This window comes from Vicia villosa, unplaced genomic scaffold, assembly GCF_029867415.1.
Source record: "Vicia villosa cultivar HV-30 ecotype Madison, WI unplaced genomic scaffold, Vvil1.0 ctg.000291F_1_1, whole genome shotgun sequence".
Classification (NCBI taxonomy): Eukaryota; Viridiplantae; Streptophyta; class Magnoliopsida; order Fabales; family Fabaceae; genus Vicia; species Vicia villosa.
Genome location: NW_026705125.1, coordinates 213,990 through 221,188, shown reverse-complemented (window position 1 = coordinate 221,188; position 7,199 = coordinate 213,990). Strand labels below are relative to the sequence as shown.

At 30.4% G+C, this 7,199-nt stretch overlaps 1 long non-coding RNA gene across 6 annotated transcripts; it reads right to left on the bottom strand.

The window, feature by feature from the left end:
• Positions 1–2,302: 2,302 nt before the first annotated feature.
• LOC131626479 (uncharacterized) lies at positions 2,303–5,760 on the bottom strand. 6 transcript variants are annotated; one of them, XR_009291150.1, is made up of 6 exons: positions 5,360–5,760; positions 4,870–4,984; positions 3,752–4,183; positions 3,199–3,665; positions 3,005–3,122; positions 2,303–2,835 (listed from the first exon to the last, which is right to left on the bottom strand). It is a non-coding gene; the product is annotated as an uncharacterized LOC131626479 (long non-coding RNA). The 6 variants fall into 6 exon arrangements; XR_009291147.1 differs by having other exon boundaries at positions 3,005–3,665; XR_009291148.1 differs by having other exon boundaries at positions 2,303–3,122.
• Positions 5,761–7,199: the final 1,439 nt, after the last annotated feature.

The following is a 7,199-nucleotide window of genomic DNA, read 5'->3' as shown; positions in this document are numbered from 1 at the left end:
ACAAGCATGTGAACAACCTTCGACATCATGCTTAACCCTGTCGAACCAAGAAGCTACCCTTCGGCCATACTAGAGTTCGATCCAATATCTCACAGTTATGAATTCATATACTTAAATTATATGTTTTAAAAATATATTATATTAATCCTAGGTCACTTTCATGTTATCTTTGAGTTTGTTTGACATACAATTTAATTATTGGTGGATTGACTTTCAGAGTCTAAGTGATGGCCTGGATAATCTGCTTCGATGTTAGTTCAGAATCACTTGAAAAAGTTCCAACACGGTTCAGGTTCTGGAACTGCCGTGGCTGTTGTTCAAGCAGTTCTTGTAGGTTTCATAACTCCTTACAATATGCGCTTCTTGAAATAAGAATAAAGAGCACAATTGTTTTTATTATCGGACTTAATTCTACTTTTTTTTTTACTTCTCTAAGGTAAGACATTCGGGTTTAAAAACACAAACATTAAAAATATAAAAAAAACTTACTATCCTTTATTGGTTATTATTGCTCTATTATTTATTGCATTGACTACCTGCAAAAGTTGATGACAATTATGAATAGAATCTATTTCAGCCCGTTTATTCTCTTCAACCATTGCAACTGCTTTGTATGCAACATTTGTTCATTGAAGCCTAGGAAATAAACATAAAAATAAAGATTAAGACCAATGAGAAAAACGAAAGTGTTTCTCTAAAAACTATTAATAATGATATTGATTGTGCAATGAAGAAATGGTAAGAACACTCTCTTTTCAACACTCTCTCAAACACTCACTCTTTTATTGGTTGAAACATGTGTCGGTCCTACCTTTTTATGTGGGACCTATTTTTAAAGTGAGGGACCCACACATGTTTCAACCAATGAAAGAGTGAGTATTTGAGGGAGTATTGAAAAGAGAGTGTTGCTAGCACTCATCTTGTGCAATGATATTAATAGTAAGGAGTAGGCGAATCCGTTTGCCAAGAGATCTACATGTAATTAATTCAAGATTGTTTGTCACTAATAAAACAATGAAATAAGAAAATATTCATGCAATTCAATTAAGATTATGTAACCAATCATTAATAGACACACTTAAATTAAAAAGAAATAAAAAATAATAAAAACTTCAAATAATACCATACCAATGTTTTGAAAAGAATTTCTCTTGGTTTTAAAAAATATTTCATTAAACAGGTTTTTCTAGGAATTAGATTCTCTCCAATTTTTTCTCTCATGTGTAATTCTAAATCATTGGATTAACATATTATTTAAGGAAGAGAGAAATATACTTTAATTTTAATTTTTCTTTTAATTTTTCATGTACAAAATACTATTTATCAAAAACACCACATCATCCTATATAATTTGTTGCCAAAAATACGTTGTTTTTTTTTTTTAATTTTAATATTCTTGACCAAAGAAAGATGAGTTCAAGACCTCGGGACAACTATTCCAAAATTTTAGCACTAGGCCATGCACCTATGGTGACACTAATATATTATTCACATTAAGATATGAATTACCCACAAGCCCTCGGGACAACTATTCCAAAATTTTAGCACTAGGCCATGCACCTATGGTGACACTAATATTTATGGAATAATTTAAAATAATCACGGAAAAAATCAAAAGGGTTGGATCGAACTCGCACAGCCTGATACCACTAATATTTATGGAATAATTTAAAATAATCACGGAAAAAATCAAAAGGGTTGGATCGAACTCGCACAGCCTGATACTTTCGCTTGCCACTGGGGTAGTTATTATATCTATTAAATAATCTGCTTCAATTAAATATATGATAAACTTAAAATTTAAAAATGAAAAGCCAAACTTATGTTTAGTTAATTATTTTTTCTCAATGCTTCATCATTATGTTATTTACTTATAGTACTAGTGCTACACATTACTACATTACAGTATAATGTTTTCCCCTTTCTATCCAAGTTAGTTTGTCTCAGAAACAAAGTCCAAATTAGTTAAAGTCTACTCTAATCCCACCAAAAAATTAAAGTAATGATGGTATTTACATATAGTTTATAATTTTAACCAACCCAAATTATCTACCTAGTGGAAACTTCTACCAATCACAAATTGGCCATAACAAAATAATCTTACCATAAAACCATCGTGTTTGAACAAAACTCTTTACTTTAATCATCTTAATTTCCACTGCCATAGTTTTGGTTTGAATTGCTTGTATTATCATGTGAATTTCTTGATTAGCATTGCCATGAGCTAAGCTACATGACATTTAATTGATATATTATTTTTTGGTGAAACATTTTTTTAATCTATGAAATAAGAGTAAGGATAGACAATATAAACATATTTCTTCAATTGAAATCACACGATGTCTGGGCATGCTATATAATATGACCAAAAACATTAGAAGATAATTCAAGCAGCTTCGTCATCTACGTAGTTGACAGCTTGGTCCCAATAATAAGGAACCCCAGCATCCACAAAAACTTTCCGAGCAGCTGCTTCAGTGATGCAATCATGAACACTGAACCTATTAAGGTTTGGTTAGGCAATACAATACCATAGCTTTGAAAAGAACCAACATTCTAGGGCCTTATTGTAGCACACCAAGAATACATCAAAGGACATATTCTAGCTATTCAAACCCATCAAATAGTATTTTATTTACAGAACTACTTATCTCACATAGAAATTGAGCTAAATATTTTAGTAACAGGTTTACTTAGTCTCAGATGATGCTTCGCCTTCCCAAAATGCAGTCGGCTTCCCAATTTTGGAAACTGTCTTTAGAACTGTATCCTGTTCAACATTTCCTTTCACTACCACTTTCTGTTCCTTCAAATCAATGTCATATGACTCCACACCTGTAAACAAAAGAACTAGCTATTATTCTGCAATGTTTTAAGGAAATCCTTGGTTGATATACTATTATTGTTTTGACTTTAAACAACATATCAAGATTTAGACTCAGCAGGTTTACTTCTATAATATTCTTCAATGAAGGAACCAAAACAATTTAGCCTTGAAACTTACATGTATATGTTATGTACTGAGTTTGGCCCTTAAGCCAACAAATGAGCCAAATAGAGTATTAGTTACAATTTTCTTCTCTAAGGAGGGCTTTTGATCAGGAGTTATAGGGGTTTTCCTTCTGTTATACATATATTTTCAATCAATAATACAATTCTCACCGACAAAACAAAAGGCATCAGTTCAATTTAGATTACCGGAACAGTCGGTGAAGGTATAACCATTGAGGATCTCAGATTGCCGAAACCTGGATTCTCAGCAGCTACAAGCCACAAGTTTTACAAAAATTTCATTGTTGAAGCCAGAAATCCAATATTGATATGATGTTGAAGTTGTGGTTCTCACACCATTCAGCAATTAAGTTCTTTATACTAGAATTTTTACCTTTTATTTGTGCTTCATCTCATATCATTGTCTCAACTAAAGAATTTTTATACTAAAAAAAAACTAAAACCTATCTAATCTATCAGTACAGAAATATATGATCCACAATCTCAAAAGAGACCAAAATCCCAATCACTTTAACTGGAGCTTTTCATCTGGATAAACCTCTTTTGTTGTACTTATCATATTTATTTTCTTGGTTGAATTTTTCTGAATATTCTCTTTGTTCTTATGACTAGATGTCTTACTTGGTTGTACAGCTTTTTCTCCAACATTCTTCCTGCACAACAAAACATAAAGTCAAATCAATGAAATAAGGACTAACATAATCAACATTATCGGGCAGCCTAAAAAATGAGCATAAACCTTAGGTTGAGAAACATGAATAACAAACCAACAGCAGTGGCACCACCCAACACTGATCTAAACAATAGCTTCTTTTGGGATTTTGATTTTGGTATATCTATTTCACCGTCTTCTGTCTCGTCTTCTGGTTTTAGTTCTTCCTGCTTAACGAAATTGCATGACAGATTCGATTTGCATACGGAAATGAATTAACATAAGCACAAGCTTGTCTAATAAAATATCAAAAGTTTAGACTTACTTTAATATGCAACAGAGAATGTTCTGGATGGTAAATATGATCTGTGTCGTATTGAGATGTCTAATGAGACTCGTTGTATTCAAGTTTTGAGCTTTGATCATCTACATCACATTTGGTAGGATCTACAACATCATTGGTTATCATATCTTGTATTCTCTGACCTCCATCTCCAATGTCTTGAGCTGTTGCTACATCTTTGCCACAAGAATCGTTAGTCTTAACATCTTGATTCGAACCTTTTTCGAATATATCTACACCTAGAGATTTAGATGTAAGATCCAAAAAACCATTCTTTAGTGTACTATCACTGTCAACTTAATAGCGGTTGCACTAACTATACCTTTGCTTGGAATGCAAGATAACAAAATGTTGGACATCATTACTTCAGAATCCTTTTGTTTATTTGGTGCTGCAGTTCCGTTATGAGGGAACAAAAATAAACCGAGTTCCTTATGGATAGAACTGTTCAAAAGCTAAAACGGGATGCCATTTTCAAATGTCTGAATTGGCTTGTAAATTCCAGTGACCAACAATTTATTCTATTCACAAATGTTTACATTTACAATAATCACCTATTTATACATGATAATCCTAACTACCCCATTAACTAATAATTTCCTTAACTAACTCCTTAGCTTAAATCCTAACAAACTCCTCCATGTTCTATATTCTAACCGTTACCACAAGCAGTGAATCAACAAACTAATGTGAGTTATTAAAAGCTAAAATCTTGTGTAAGGTATTAAGTGAACATCTATGCGCAATCAATCGACAAAACTGAACTCGAGATTCAAGTAGATCCACAACGAGTCAAGTGCACAAATAAGAACAAACAAGTAAAAAAAGAAGTATAAAACTTTGTTTACACTTGTTTACCTACCAGCAGTAACAGAACCACCAGGTGAATTTATGAACAACTTGAAGTCTTTCTTAGGATCATCAGCATCCAAAAACAAAAGTTGACTGATTTCAAAAACTGCTGTCGTATCATCCACCTGCTCAAACAAAGAAATTCACAAGCAGACACCATCAGATACCATCTCTTCAGTTCCATTTCATTTCCCCTCTGTTTTTTCATTTTTCTACCAAATTAACTAACAACCATTAAAAAAATCCCAAAATCAACAACATCAAACACCTTGTCTGCAATTCAGCCCTATTATCGTAAAAACTCTCTTTTTTTAACCCTTTTCCCCTATTTGTCCATTTTTCTGCAGTGGTGAGCATGCTATTAGACTGAATCCACCCACATGAAAAAGCTTGTAAATTTCCCATAAAAACATCAAAAGATACAAAAGGGTACTCCTAAAATATCAAAATAACAGCAACAACCCCACCAACCCAAAAGAACGGGAAACAAGATTCATAACCTGAGAACCCAAAAAGACAATCCTTTGACGGAGAAGCATGTTGGTGGTGTCAAGTTCTTCGAAGTTGGGAAGCCATGGAGAAGCGGTTTTGGCAGATATATCATGGGAAACGAGCCAGTTGAAGGATAAAGTGGGTTTGATTGCGTTACAGATTGTTGGTCTGTGTTTGGTTGAAAGATTGAGGGTGGGAAATCATTGACGGTGGATGTGAGAAATCATTGACGGTGGATGTGGAATTCGGGGATGAATTGGGAGGAGAGAGAATCGTCGACGGTTGACGCTGTGAGATGAAGAGTACAAAAATGGCGATTAGGGATTAGAGTTCTCGAGAGTGGGAGATTTCTGTGTTTAAGTGAAAGGAGAAAGTGAATATGGTGATAATGAAGTGAGTAAGATGTGGATATAATTCTGTCAACAAAAAAAAATGTGGATATAATTTATTTTATTTTAATTGATCTTTTAATAAATACTAGGGTTAATACCTATTTTACCCCCTGCCATATGGGGCGTAGTTGAAAAACCCCCTGCCAAAAAAAAAGTTTCAAAACATGCCTCATAAAATTTCAAAAGTTTGCATTTGAACCTTTATCACGCCACCTCACTAAAAAGTCTGATGTGGTAATTTTTTTTAAATTTTTTTAATTATTTTTAATGACATGGTTGGGCTTAGGTGGCATTTTTATTATTTTTTATTTTTTTTAATTCCACGTGGCATTTTTATTATTATTTTATTGTTTGGTTTGAGGAATATGAATGCTCAAAAAATTGGTCCTAGTGAGTGTTGAACCCAGGACCCAAAGCAAACATGCCCAGCAGCTTTACCACTAGGCTGCGTGTCTCTCTTTATTCAATATTTACCTTAGCTAAGTTATAATATTACTCTTTAACGTTAATAACTTTAATAGTTAATTTCTAACATTAAACTAAATTTCTAATGTTAATTAAATTATAAAATATAAATTAAATTAATATAAATATTAATTGTTATTTTATAATTTAACTAATTGATATTGTTTTCATAATAATTAGCATTATTAATTAACTGTAAACAAATATTATTACTAATAGTTACTAATTGATATTGTTTTACAAATAGTTACTGTTATTGTAAAAATAAGTAATTATTATTTTATAATTTAACTAATTAATATTGTTTTCATAATAATTAGCATTATTAATTAACTGTAAACAAATATTATTACTAATAGTTACTAATTGATATTGTTTTACAAATAGTTACTGTTATTGTAAAAATAAGTCTTCATAATTTAACTATTAACAATTAATATTATTGTAAATTATAATTTACGTTATTAGTATTAATATTTATATTAGCATTAATAATTATAATTTAATATTAATTAAACAAATATTAATTAAATAATGAAAATATTGTAAATTAAATATTTGTTGATAATTTAAATTAAATATAAATATTATTTTATAATTTAACTAATTGTAAAATATAGTTTAATTAATTGAGAAAATGCGTGGGCATAAGAATTAGCGTTAATTAGTAAAAAAATATTATTTTACTAATTTAACTAATATTTATATATTTTATTTTATATAAATATATAAATATTAACGCTAATTAGTAAACAAATATTATTTTATTATTTTATAATGAATTTCTTAATTAATAGTTTATAATAAATATTAATTATTATTTTATAATTTAAGTAATATTAATTAATAACATTAACTAATAACTAATTCAGTAATTATAAACTAATAATATTTACAATAATTAATTATGAAAATATTAACTAAGCTATAAACGTAAACACAGTATTATTATAAGCTAGCTAAGGCAAATGAATAACAAAAAGGAACACGC